The sequence below is a fragment of the Vulpes vulpes genome, chromosome 12 (assembly GCF_048418805.1).
Source record: "Vulpes vulpes isolate BD-2025 chromosome 12, VulVul3, whole genome shotgun sequence".
NCBI lineage: Eukaryota > Metazoa > Chordata > Mammalia > Carnivora > Canidae > Vulpes > Vulpes vulpes.
This window is the reverse complement of record NC_132791.1, coordinates 7,113,373-7,127,789: the sequence shown is the minus strand read 5'-3', so window position 1 is coordinate 7,127,789 and position 14,417 is coordinate 7,113,373.

Sequence of the window (14,417 nt, the reverse complement as noted above, 5' to 3'; positions counted from 1 at the left end):
GACTTCTGTGGGAAAGGGGTGGGTGGGTGAGTGGAGAGAGTGAGCCCACTATGTGCCTCAGGGGAAAACCAGAAATAAAGGCATAGCCTTTGGAATGCTCCCAGTCTTTTAGTTTGCAATACTCAAATCTTCATGGAATATATCAAAATAACAGGTTTGGGGCAGATGTTCAGGGAAAACTTATATTTTAAGAATGCCACATTTTTAATCTGTGGGAAAAGCTTGTATTATATCCCAAATACAATTGGTAGAACTTCAGAATCATCAACAAAAGGGAGATGCATCTTTGATATTCTAAGAAAAGCATCACAGTCTTACTGAACACCAAGCAATTATGTTCGTTTTTGGTGATGAAGCAGCAATGTTTTAAGCTGTTTACATCCCAATATTACAGTTTACAGTTTTTTTGTAATTGAACCCAAGTTCAATTGCCCTACATGCAGCAAAGCCAATCCAAGACATCAAGTGTGCAGCGAGGAAGAGGTTTATTCTAGAGGCAGCCCAACTAGGAGCCTGGAGAACAAAGCCTCCAACCCACCTCCCTGAAAGAGGGGAGTTAGGGATATTTAAAGACAAACCAAATAAGGTCTAGGTCAAAGGTTGCCACAACTCCTAGCCCTGTTAATCACTTGGTGACTGATTTCAATCCCCACTGTCTTTTGATCATTCCTCCTCCTCCAGGGAGTTGAAATGGTGAAATGGTGACCAGTCTCGTCATGTCCTGCTGAGATGGGGCAAAGATTGAGGGCAGAAGAATGGCATCTTTCTGCACTCATTCAGAAATATTCTTCAATCTCTTGTGACCAGCTCTCCTGAATAGTAGCTTCAGGTCTGTCAGAGACTTGCCAGTCCAAGCTGAGTTCTTTCCTACGGATTCTGTGGAACCAGCTTAATTCCCTTTAGTTTCACTGGAGTGGGTAGCCAATAGGTCCTCATAAGATCCTGTCCACAGAGACTGAAGTTAGTCCTGCAGGATGCTTTTCCAGATCTTTAATAACAAACACCAAGTCCCCAGGATTCAGGCAGTGTAAGGGTACATCTGAGGGGAATATCAACGTGCAGTTAAAATCTACCCACCAGTTGGGGCCCCTGGATGGCTTGGTTGGCAGAGGCTGCAATTCTTGATCTTGGGGTTGTAAATTCAAGCTCCATGTTGGATGTAGAGATTACTTAAAAAATAAAATCTAAAAAAAAAAAAAAAAAAAAAAAAAAAAACCAAAAAAACAAAACTACCAGTCTTGAGCTTCAGTTTGAAATTGTATACCTTTGAAGAATGGTAGAGACCCAGTCTGATTTTTAGTACAAATGTCACAATTGTTGGACTATTTGTTGAGTAGTTCTCTGAAGATCATGACCTACAATATATTTCTGGACCCACTGAAGAGTGGCATCTCACCGATAATAGAGGCTTTGGGGGAATATGGCAAATTATTTCTTCCATAAGATTTTCTGTGATAAGGATTATACTTTGTAATATTTACAGTTTTACAGCTGTAATATTTTTAGCTGGCTTTAGTGCCAGTATGAAGTCCAAATCCCTACTCCTTAGTTTGTAGCTCTTCTGAGGAATATTTGGGATGATATTCAGATCTAGGTCTGGTACTGAAGCCATTATAGAGGATTTTGGAGTCTGTAAGCTTCATTCTGCAGAGCTTCAGGGGAAAGAGGAGTTTTAGTTCAAGGATTCCAAGTTAACAAAATGGGAGAAGTCTGGATACCGTAGTTTGGAGAGTCATAGCCATATTTAAGGAAACAAGAAGAATTCGGGATCCAGCCCAAGTTCATAGGCAAACAACAAACTCAATACAGTTTATCAGAACTATAGTCTAACATCCAGAAAGATATGCAACTGAAACATGATTTCTCTAAAAATCACCCTCATATCCACCAAAGGCAGCCAAATTAAGATTAGGTTAAAAAGAAAAAAGAAAAAAGGAGAAGTCCAGTTCTAACAAACTTGGCCTATTTCTCTAAGTGCAGGGAGAATAGTGATTGGCCACATGGATTTGTTTTTTTAACCTGCTTGGCTGGAATTTTTCATAAGGGATTTCAGACTGAACTTTTACAGCCTCTCCAGGCTAAGAAGCCAAGCCAAATACTTGTCATCAGACTTCAATTGCAATATCTATAGATTTGGACGATTCCTCTCTCAGGTTCTTATACCTGCCAGGAAGAAGCCAAATTAACTCAACTGGTAAGGCTGCTGGGAACCCTGTAAGCAAGATCAGCTTTCCCAATTTTCCCAAATAAGGTCAACCTTAAAAAAAATAAATAAATAAGGTCAACCTTAGTTTCTTAAAGTTGTCTGGTCATATTTGAGTCTATGCAGGTCTCCCTCAAATTGGACATTCCAGCCAAAGCCCTGGTAATATAACCAATATTTCTAAGTATATCCTGTCATAAGAGGAACAGATTCTTATTTAACTTATGCAAATAAATACACTGCCATGAAAATATAATAATATTCACTGAGAGTTTCTGAAATCTGAGAGCAGACAGGGAGAAAAAGACAAATGTTTCATATTTGTTTACAAAGCAATTTTTTCCAGGTTTCTATAACTACTTAATATGGAAAACAAATACCAGAGAAGCAACAATATCATTTGCCTCAACACATTCAGCCCCAGGTTAATTCTTGTTCTGTTTGAATGCAATTTTCCCATTAATTCTGAAAATTCTTTTTTTTTAATTCTGAAAATTCTTAATTTTGGGATCTTAAAGGTATCAGAAACCTGTATGTGTCAAAAAGTCTTTTCTATGAATCTCCTTGAAGTTGAAACAATTGCAGGAGCACCAGAGTAAATGACTATAAATTAATGACAAGAGACTCAGAAATGGCCATGGTTGGAGATCTGATGAAAATTCATTTTAACGCAGTTGACAGGAAATTTAGTTATTTCTGTGACACACAACCTCTCAATAATTAAAATTACAAATGATCACACTATCAGGATATCAAAATATTAGGGATTTTATATGATTTCTGGAGCAGTTGTAGCCATTCACCCATACCACATAATGTAAGAAGGTTTATCATCACTTATTTGACAATGCTTCCCATGTAACTTGACATACCAAGTAAACAAGCCCAACTGGTTTAAAAGATTTCCTTTAGAAGCTGAATTTTGGGAAGTTTGTCAGAATTAACAGAAAGTTGTTGGGTTTTTTTTGTTTGTTTGTTTTGTTTTTTTTAAGATTTACTTATTAATGAGAGACATAGGCAGAGGAAGAAGTAGGCTTCCTGCAAGGAGACCAAGGTAGGACTCGATCCCAGAACCCTGGGTTCATGACCTGAGCTGAAGGCAGATGCTCAACCACTGAGCCATCCAGGTGTCTCTTATCAGAAGGTTTTAAAACACATAGGATTAAATAAGATTACAGATCTTTACAAAACTTTCCAACTTAATTTTATCTATTTAGCCAAGAAGGCAATAAGAGATTCTAAAGGCAATTTCAGAGGAGTTGCATCACTGTTAGCAAAACCTAGCTTTTTTAATATAAGATTCAACTTTAAGTTATCCAAGACCTGATAAAGACAACACACAGAAACTATTTTCCCAGGTAGATTAAAGATAAAGAAAGACTTTGTTTACAGTTTCTTACTACAACTAGACCAATGAGCTAAGAAAGCTCAATCATTTTAACAGAGAAAAACCAAGTCCTGCCTCGGGCTCCCCGGATCAGGTTCAACGAGGAGCCTGCTTCTCCCTCTGTCTCTGTCTCTGTCTCTGCCGCTCCCCTCTGCTCCTGGGCACTCTCTCACTGTCTCCCGTGCTCTCTCAAATAAATAAAATCCTTTAAAAAATGCTGACAGATCCAAAGACATGTCCATTTTAATTAAACCAAAGTTCTTTGCACATTTTTCTAAATTACATGAACTTGAAAAACATTTGGGTTAGTTCTTTTAGTTTTAGAATGGCTAATTCTTGCAAGCACTCGCCTTTAAACCAAGTACCTAGAGCTCTTTTACAAACTAACTTTAGCAATAACACCCAAGGTTAGGGATCCCTGGGTGGCTCAGCGGTTTAGCGCCTGCCTTTGGCCCAGGGCGCGATCCTGGAGTCCCGGGATGGAGTCCCACGTCGGGCTCCCGGCATGGAGCCTGCTTCTCCCTCCTCCTGTGTCTCTGCCTCTCTCTCTCTCTCTCTCTCTCTCTCTCTCTCTCTCTCTGTCTATCATAAATAAATAAATAAATCTTTAAAAAAAAAAACACCCAAGGTTAGAGAGGATATCCCACATTTACAACGTACATGGACCACACACAAATACACAAATAAGGTGCAAACAAAACCTTAAAGGCCCAATTTCCAAATATCTCCCTCTTAGCAAATAAAACTAATGCAAAGGTAGTATAATTTATGGATCCATTATAGGCTATTTTCCTACAGAATCTAATGAATATTATTATCAAGCAGTTGGGGGTGGGGGGAGATTGCCCAGTCCTGGAGGACTCAGCCAAAGAGCTGCATGCGGACACTGAGTTGTCATTTCCCTTTTTTCAACTAGAGCGTGGCTGGTTTTATGCAAAGATCTCAAAAGCTAGAGCAACAAACAAAGGAGCTCAGAGTACCTCTGTGAGCACGAATTCATTCCTCCCTGAAAGTCGGGTCTTCACCAATTGAACCAAATGGCTTCTAATTAACCTCTTCTCTTATTTTTCTTTTAAAGATTTTTTAAATTTTATTTTTTAAAGATTTATTTATTTATTTATTCATGAGAGACAGAGAGAGAGGCAGAGACACAGGCAGAGGGAGAAGCAGGCTCCATGCAGGGAGCCCAACGTGGGACTCGATCCGGGGTCTCCAGGATCATCCCCCAGGCTGCAGGCGGTGCTAAACCGCTGCGCCACCAGGGCTGCCCTTAACTTTTATTTTAAAGAAAGAAAGCGAAGCGAGGGACAGGGGAGAGAGCACCTCAAGCAAACTCTGCCTCCCAGGAGGGGGACAGTCAGGGATATTTAAGGGCAGAGGAAAGAGTTTGGTAAAAAGTTGCAGCTGTGCTTAGTATTCCCACTAACCCTCTGGTTGGCTACTGGTTCCATTTCCACGGGCACTTGAGTGTTTTGCCTGGATGCTGGAGAACTAACTGTTGGGGAGCTTGGGGTTCTGTGCAACACATTATAATTCTTCCTATTTAAAATGCCAAGTGTTGGTGAGGACCCGGAGGAAGTGTAAGTCTTACCCACTGCGGGTGGAAGCGCAAAATGATGCGGCCCCTCTGGAAAAGTCTATCCACTTCTTTAAAAATTAAACATAGGCCACGGCCCACGCTCGGGGTGCAGCCCAAAAGGAGGGTGTCCATGAACAGACTCGCACATGAATGTTCATCACGAGTTATCTGTAATAGCCAAGTGCCCGCCAACGGCCGAGTGGGTGAGACTGTGTGGTATGCTCGTCCCATAGAGACACTATTCAGGAAAAGGGACCGGACTGTCCACGAGCACAACGTGAACGGGCTTCATCGGAATGGGGCCGGCTGCCAGCAGCCAGAACAAGAAAAGAGTACACACTGATGACAGCATCCATAGAACTCTCTAGAAAATGCCAACTCTGGAGACAGACCTTGGCTCCGTGGTTGCGCAGGACCCGGGGCATCTAGGGCACCTGTGGGACCTGGGGCACCTGTGGGCACCTGTGGGCGGGAGAGATTGCAAGAGCTCTCCGGGGCTGAGGGCATGTACCCCCTACCCTGCTTTTGGAGGCCGTTTCACGGGCACAGCTGCGTAAAACCACCAGATGTTACACTTGAAATCCTGCAGTCGATTGACAATCACACCTGGAGACAACTTCTATTAAAAATAGGAAATAACTTCTGGGCATTTTCACGTAGAAACCTCGGATGGTATGAACGTGATCTTCACTTCCAACGTGCAGCGGGAAATGCCCGCGAGTGGAAGCCAGAGCTGGTGCCCTGGCCGCGCGCGGGGTGTACAGGCCCGAGTGTGGGGGGGGGGGGGGCGCGGCCCTGGGCACCAACGGGCGGCACCCCCTCAGCTCCTAAAGGCGCTGGACTCAGCTCGCTGGAAGTGAAGACTGCAAACTAATCCACTCATTCCAGCCAGATCCTGGTCCTGGGGTCCGCATTCTAGGCTTAGCTAGATGGGTTGCGGAAGGCCCCTGGTTCCCCCCAAACCTTGGGGGGCTACTCTAACAAACGTGCGGGCGGCGGAGAACCAATCCCCCCTGGCTGCACGTTCTCCCAGCACAGGGCCCCCGCAGGTGCTCATTCTGAACTCTGCGACTCCTGCAGGTGCCAAGAGGCCAGAAGGGTCTGGGGGCTTCCTGACGCCCCGGTTCTAAACAGCATCAGTACCAGGCTCCCCTCTTAGGCCTTCTGTAGCCTCACGCCTCCTGGCATCTCCGGCCCGCAGAGAATCTGAGCAAGCCCCCGCGGGCCCCAGCCCATCTGCAAGAGGCCTCCCAAAGTGGCCATGGCCTCTGCACCCCGACTCGGCAGCGCCCCCACCCCCACCCCTCCCCTCCCGGGACGCGCGCGGTTCCCGAGTCACGCCCGGGCGGCGGCGGCGGCGGCTGCGATGCGCACGGTCGGCCACCAGATGGCGCCCGCGGCGGCCTCCGAGCTCCCCCCGCCGGTGCACCTGCCGCCCCCAGGTGCATCTCTCACCGCGCGGGGAGACCCGTCTGAGCCCCGGCGCCGCGAGGCCGCCCGGGAGGGGCCCGAAGCCGTCCTCCGGTTCCGCTGGGCGCCGGAGCCGATCTGCAAGGGCCAATCTGCGCGCTCTCCTCCCACCGCGGACTCCCGGCGACTGCAAAGCCCGGGTTCGGGGCCGCTGCGGGCATCCCCTCTCCGCAGGGACCGATCTAGAGATTCTAGTTTAAACATTTGTGAGGAAACCAACTCGTTCCTCCCTTATTTGCATAAATGTTTTCCACTTTGGCTGTTCTTGTGAATCCCCTGGAGGGCTTGAAAAATCCCGATAGCCCGGGAGTCCTGGAACTTCCCTCCCCCTTCGCTGATCAAAGCAAGTCACAGAGCCACATGGAACTTCAGCGTGCCCGGGAGGAACAGAAATCTTTGGTGGCCAACGCAAACTTCACAGCCCTCAAGGTGCCTGGGACGCTCCGTCGGTTAAGCTTCTGCCTTCAGCCCAGGTCATGATCCCGGAGTCCTGGGACGGAGGCCGACCTGGGCTCCCGGCTCAGGGGGGGTCTGCTTCTCCCTCTCCCTCTCCCTGTCACTCCCCCTCCCCTTGCTGTGCTCTTTCTTGCTCAGGTAAATAAAATCTAACACACACACACACACACAAATATCACAGCCCAAGAGAAACAGAAAACTAACAAAAAAGAAAAGGAACCAAAGATGATGGCACAATGATTTTATAGATAAATTCTCTTTAATTTAAATGATACTGTCTAAAGACCAGATTATCCTAAATTATTTTCAAGTGCAAGCTCCCTTATCTCTCTCTTGAAGTTAGCATTATCTTAAAATCTGATTAAGAATCATAGAATAAAATTACATTATGCATGAAGCTCAAACGTGCAGGTGCGTGTAAGAACTGCAGTGAAGTTATTAGCAAACTGACTCTAGAAATGTAGTAAAGGAGTAATAACAGCAAACACTTTTGATAGTACTTACTGTCAGGCACTGTTCTAAACACTTTGCAATATTCACTAATCTTTACAGCAACCTACTATTTAGGTGTTACTATTCTTAGTCCACTTTTATAGATGAAGAAATACATGGATTCTTGTTATATTCCTTGCATTAGAGCTGAGATGAAAAAAGTACAGAGAAGGTGAATGGAGAATGGCACCTCAGAGGTGAGACAGCTTCCTGCACGTCTTGTCCTGGCCTTCAGGGAATGTGGACATGTGGGCACCGCTGTCAGTTTGAGGAAGAGGCATAGCAATATGTATATCACACGAGATGACCACTAATGTAGTAATCTCTTTGTTTTCGTTGAGCCGAGGTTCATATATTTAGGTACTGCTAGAGTCTGAGTCACACCAGCCAAGCTGATTTGAGGGAACAGGAGACTGTACGGCACAGGTAAAGGCTGCCCCTAAGCTCCGCATGTACTCAGTCCCACCTTTTCTTCTGAACCCTGCAAAGCTGCTCTTAGATTTTTGTCTGTAGATACAGAGACCTCTAGTGCCCTCAGACTCTGAAGACTGGATCACATTTCAGAAACATCCATCTCCTTCCATCTGGCCAAGTCTGTGCCTACCATGTCACTAATTTCTTGAATCTTAACTTATTTCAAGCCCCCCGCCTCCCCCAGGAGGCTGGACAGAAATGACAGTGAGGTAGCACTGGGGCCAGAGTTATAGGAGGTGGGGAGGCGGGTCATGAATCGATTTCCTTGTTCTTCTCTCAGGGGTTGATTGCTAGGCCTGCTCTTCTTAGGTGTGTGAGGGACAGCCAAGCCCTGTTCCAAGAGCCCAGTGTTTTATGAAGAGATTTGTTTTTGTTTTTAAGACTTTGTTTATTTGTTTGTTTGTTTGTTTATTTATTTGACAGAGAGAGCACAAGCAGGGGGAGCAGCAGACTGAAGGAGAAGGAGAAGCAGGCTCCCCATTGAGCAAGAAGCCCAATGTGGGATTTGATCCCAGGACCCTGAGATCCCAGGACCTGAGCCCACAGCAGATGCTTAACCGACTGAGCCACCCAAGCATCCCTGAAGAGGTTTTATGAAGCAATCTCTCTCCCATCTCTCTGATTCCCTCAATGGGCAAGATTCTGAAGGTCCCACATTCTTCAGTCTGAGCTGAGACCCTCTCCTGAAAATATTAGGACAAGACAAAGGAGAAAGAGGATGGGTTCTCCAATCCTTCCTGTGAAGGTCAGGGAAGCCCACTTATTAAGGCAATAACCCGAGGTACCTGTGACATGCTAAGCACTCTTTAAGGTGTTGGTTAATGTGGTGAACAAAATATATTCCTTGACTTCATTGTACTTACATTCTTGAGGGAATGGGTCCAGGCAATAAACAAATAAATAGGAGAGGCCCGTCAAAGAAGGTGGAGCAAGAGCACTGCTTGATACTTGGGGTTTGGAGGAGTCCTCTGGAGGGATGACACACAGGTGCCAGAAGGTGGTAGGGGAGTGGGCCATGCAGATATCTGGGGCATGAGTATTTCAGACAAAGGGAACAGCAAGGACAAGAGTCCAGAGATGGATTGCTCATGGGGTGTTTGAAGGAAATTGTACACATAACTAATTCAGGCTTAACAGAAACATGGAACATGAAGGTAGTGGTGTCAGGCTGTGGGAATCCTGGCGGCTGGATAATTGTCGTCTGTGCTGCTGACTAGATCTTCTCTCCCAGGCCAGGCTCTCCTGAACAACCTGGCACCCCAGTTCTCCGTCTTTACCAAGAGGTTAGCCAGTAATTGTCTATTATTCCAATAACCTAAATAGATCCATCATAAATTTTTTGAAACCAACAGAACAGTGTTTCTGAAATGCTAATTTTTAAGAACAACAGCTAGTATCTCGATGGGCTTGCTTCCAGGAGCATGGTTTGCACAGAAGTTCTGTCCTGGGACGAGAGAATCAGATGACAAAGTCCTCTGAGCCAAGAGAAGAGATTTGGAATCTTCAACCTTGTCCTTGAAACCCCAAAATAACCTCAGGGTGTCCTGGTTTGATATTTACTCTGGAAGTTTATTTGACATTTATCTAAATTTCCTCCTTTCATGCTCAAGTTGTCATGATATTTGAAGGACAGCAGTAACAGGACAGCTTGAAAATATCTCCTTAATCCCACAATCATGTGATCAAATGCCCATTTTACTGAAGGCACTCAGCAGGGTTCAGTTAGACAAACTTGTTTATTTGGGGGAAAGGCAGTACAAATAACTATAGTAAATAACAGGGGAGAGGCCATGTATAGAAAAAGGGGCTGGGAAACTGCTTTTCTTAAGAATCAGATGATAAATATTTTAGGCTTTGCAGGCCAAGAGGCAAAATCGAAGACATTATGTAAGTACTAATATAATAATACAGAAGGTACATGTTCACATTTTTGGATGAAATAGAAAAATCTATGGAGTACAATTTATTTTTTAATATAGGTCTATTAGAAGAATGGAATGGGGGGCAGATAACATTTTGCTTAATTGAGGTTGAAATTTAGTGTTCTTAATATATTCTTGGCTCATGGGCTATACAAAAAATAGGCAGCAGGAAGGATTTGGCCTTATGGGCCATGGTTTGCCAACCACTGGTATAGAAAGTATGGTTTCAGTGTTTAAAGTAGTTCTGAGGTTCTGGCTAACATTATACAGAAGGAAGAGAGAAAAAAAGGGAGAGAGAGCAAGAGATATGTTAGGATTTGTAAAAATACATTGACATTATTTGCAGATAATATGACCATACACCTATAAAACCAACAGAATCCATAAAGTATTAGAAGTGACTTTATTGTAACTAATAAAAATGTCCTCAAGATTGTTAAAGAGATCAGTATTCAAAAGTCAGTAACATTACTCTATAACCATAAAAACTCGTGATAATAACTAATGGTTACAAAAAACAAACAAAAAAAAAAAACAGACAGCCAAAGTATTCAGAATCAACAGCCAAGAATACACAAGAAGATTACTAAGGAGAAGACTTTAAAACTCTAAGAAAGGACGTAGAAGATGATCTGAATAAATTTACAGACTTGGGGCTCACTTTGTTTTGGCCCACTGGGCCGTGTCAGTCCTCTGACCTTCAAAATGTGCGTTGTTTTAAGCCACTTAACCTGTGGTGATTTGTTACAGCAAAACAGAAAATCAATCCGGGACCCCTTTCTCCTGTCCAACTGGAAGACAAAATAGAGTTTCCTCACTGTATTTTGATGCACAGAGTTTCCTTGCATATATTTTTAACTCCTGGAAGGAAACGTGGCACAGATGATCTACTGAGTAACCCTGATTTGTACTTGTCTGCATTTATATTGTTCTCTGGGCTCTTTGCAGCAGATTTATTTCTCCTCCTTAATTCAATTTGTTTTCAGACCCTAAGAAGTGTTAAATGGGCAGTGAGATGATAGTAGGCTCATAAGAAACTAATAAAAAACAACTTAGAATTTAAATATCATGGTGGAGAATCCCTGGAGGGACATAGCTGTGAGCTCGGCCCTCCAGTTCCTGAACAAAGTTACCAAGAAGCAGTAGCGTCGCTTCTGGTGGTGGTGGATTCCACCCTCTTTCATATATGATTCCTGATTCCATTAGATACTCTAGAAAATTTTTAAATAGGTTTGAAAACTTGATGTCTTTCTCTCTGTGTGTCTTTTCGGTGAAGTAATCTGGGTCGACATCAGCAAGATGATGGACTAGGCGGTCCGAGCCCTCATACCCTAACAAAAACACCTATTTTAGCAACCACTCATGGGCAAGAATATGTTCATGGGAGTTGGGAACTACAACCGGGAGGTTCCAGCACGCAGATGGAGCAAAATAATCCATGACTAGAAGCCCTGAAGAAATTAAAATGAATAGTTTCACTTCACCTGTCTCATCCCTCACCCCACATGGCACAGCACTGGCATCTCTAGGAGCTCATTAGAAAGCAGAATCTCAGTGACGGTCACTGTCTCTTTACCTCAAAGTGAAGTGGTTGTAAGTGGCGGCTGTAAAGTGGAAGTATAGTCTCAGGAGGACATAACGCTGTGCTGTAAAAGGTTGCAAGCCGGCTGGCAAAGAAGAAGGCTTTAAGAGCCCACTCCAAACAAGCAAATCCATTGTTTCAGATTGGCTCAAATCAGCCTTCTTTAAATTAAAAAAAGGAGATAGGGCGGGCCACACATAAGTGCCAGTCAGGAAAATCCCAGCGTTTCCAGGCTTAAATCTATGCCTAAATAAGATTTTGGGGATCTGGTTATCTATGCAGGAGAAGTCAAGAGCCAAATACAACAGAAGCCTACTAAATCTTTGAAGAATTTGCATTGCCAAAAAAAAAAATTTAATCTGGCCTGTAGCAAAAGTATGTGACTCTTTAATCCTCAAATAATTTCTCCAAGCTTTCACAAGCAGAACGTGGATATGGCTGGCGGGTACAGTAGACAAGAAAGAACCTTCCAGAGCCAGGGGCCGCAGAGGACAGTGGGCATAAGACCATGTTTCATTCTCTTTGCTTTTACTTATCATAACTCAGCTTAACCACATGGATAAGGACGATGTCCTAGGGCTGAAGACACAAGTTAGGAAGAACAGAATTGCCAGCCAACTTGGAATGCTCACTTCAGATTGTTCATGGGAGAACAAAATTAATTCTGTCTTCATTAAACCATACTGGATTATGGTATGGTCTTTTTTTTTTTTTTTTTAACAGTAGGCAAGCTGAATAAACTAATGAAATGTCCCTACCTGAGATATTTATCCTTCCCCACTGCATTGGTTCCTCCAGCAGACTGGAGAAAATGGCAATTCCATCCTCCTAGTTGCTCAAGCCAAACTCTTTGGAAGCATCCTGTGTCCTAGTCCCTAAGGAGGCACAGCATTAAACCAGACCCTGCATTTGTGATTTATCTTGGTGCCTCCCAGAATTCCAGGCAGCACATGCACGGAGTGGGTCTGGGTTCTAATCCTAAAATAGGGTTATGCTCTTCAACCAAAGATCACCAGGAACATACTTGGAGTTGAACAACCTAGGTTTATTATTGCAGGGAGGAAGAACATGTGCCATGGGGAACCATGAGTGTCTCAGCAAGAGTGTTAGGAAGAGCCCACTACAGGATTTGGGAGGATCTGGGGAAGCTCTAGATTGGATACTGTCAGAAAGTAGGGGCAAGACTGATAGCTTATCTTAGTAAATCTTATCTATAAGGAGTGGAGATGAGAATGAGGATAAAGGAGTAGAATTCACTCATTTTAGCAGAGAGAGGGGCATGTTTGCAGATTGCTCAATGACCTTGTTTTTATGATCTCGGAGTGACCTTGTCTGATGTTGATGTTTTATGAGATTGTTTATGTCTAACATAACCATCGTGGTCTAGCTGTGAGGATCAGGCCAGCCTGTGACAAAATTGAAGCCTAGTGGTGGGAGTCAGGCTGGTTCCAGAATAGCAGGGGCTGTCGTTTGTTGTGTGGGTTTTTTTTCTTTCCGTCTCAAATGGATGATGGTATCTCCTTTGCAGGCCTCAAGCAGACAGCTTCTCCCTGTGACCCCATTGGCCATTGTGACCCTTGCTCCCAACCCTATGTGAGTGACCCAGCTCTGTACTCAGAATCCAGAGGAAAGGGCTGCTCTGGCCTATTTGCCTACATTGTTCCTTTCTTTCCCTTTCCTTCCTTTCCCTTCATTTTCCTTCCCTTTCCAGAAAGACTGCTCTGCTTCTGATCTACAGGCATCTTCACTCCTTGATTTCCAGTATTCTTAACATTTATTGATTCATTGGCATAAACTGTCTGGGTTGGAGGGTAGGTTCCAGTGGGAGCTCAAGCTGCCATCTTGACCTGAGAACAGCAGAGTGTTTTTTTGTGCCTCCCTCTTGGCTGACATATGGCACTACCCAGCCATCTCCCGTAATCATTGTGGCGCTCCTTGCATTGTTATTATTGGCAATGTCTTAAGCATTCTGAAGGGTACGTTAAGCCATGCCCATCTGGGTGTCAGCTGTTCTATCCCTGACAGTGCTAACATTTAAAAGTGAGAGGTCCTAGATTTTCCTTGAGTTCTGGCATCAGGGAGATGGCTACTCCATTTTGGTAGATTTGTTGAATCGCTGTGTTGTACACCTGAAACTAATGTAACATTGTCAACTATACTTCAATTTTTTAAAAAATATAGCATGACTGGTTGACATTCTACATACCCTTTTGTCATATTTCAGGCAACCAGACCAGGTGCTTAAGGCTGAGCAATAAGTCTGAACCTAACTTATTTTTCTGACCCGGAGGCAGAGTAAGATGTGGGGAGTTGAATCACATGCCTATAAGGCCTTCCCTCATTAATCTTATGTCCATAATGATGGAGTCATTCTTTTTGTAGGATAACCCAACACTCATATGTAACTTGAACACTCTTGTAAAAGGATTGTAAGTGGAGGAAAATCTTTCATTTTCTTTTCCCCAAAGCCAGTAAGCTCCCCAAAGAAGAAGGTAATAGTATTTGCCTCCTTGATGCCTCCTGACTGTACTAAGTACAGATTGCTCATACTTAATGGAATTTTACTCATTATGTTCGCAGTGGATAACAGCAGTGATTGAAGAATCTCCCCTAAGTGTATGGAAGGACACTGACCATCTCACAGGATGAATGACATAAAAGAGCTGAAATATGGGGACGTGTCCTGAAACACGCTGAGCTGGTACCAGGCTCAGCAGCACCTCTCAGCACTCCATTGAAAAAGAGAATTCTAGGATGGGGCCAACTATGGGCAGGTCACTAAGAACTAGGCAAATCAAAGGGCAAGCAGCACTCACAGGGACAGGGAATTACTACAGAGGAGGGAGAAACTC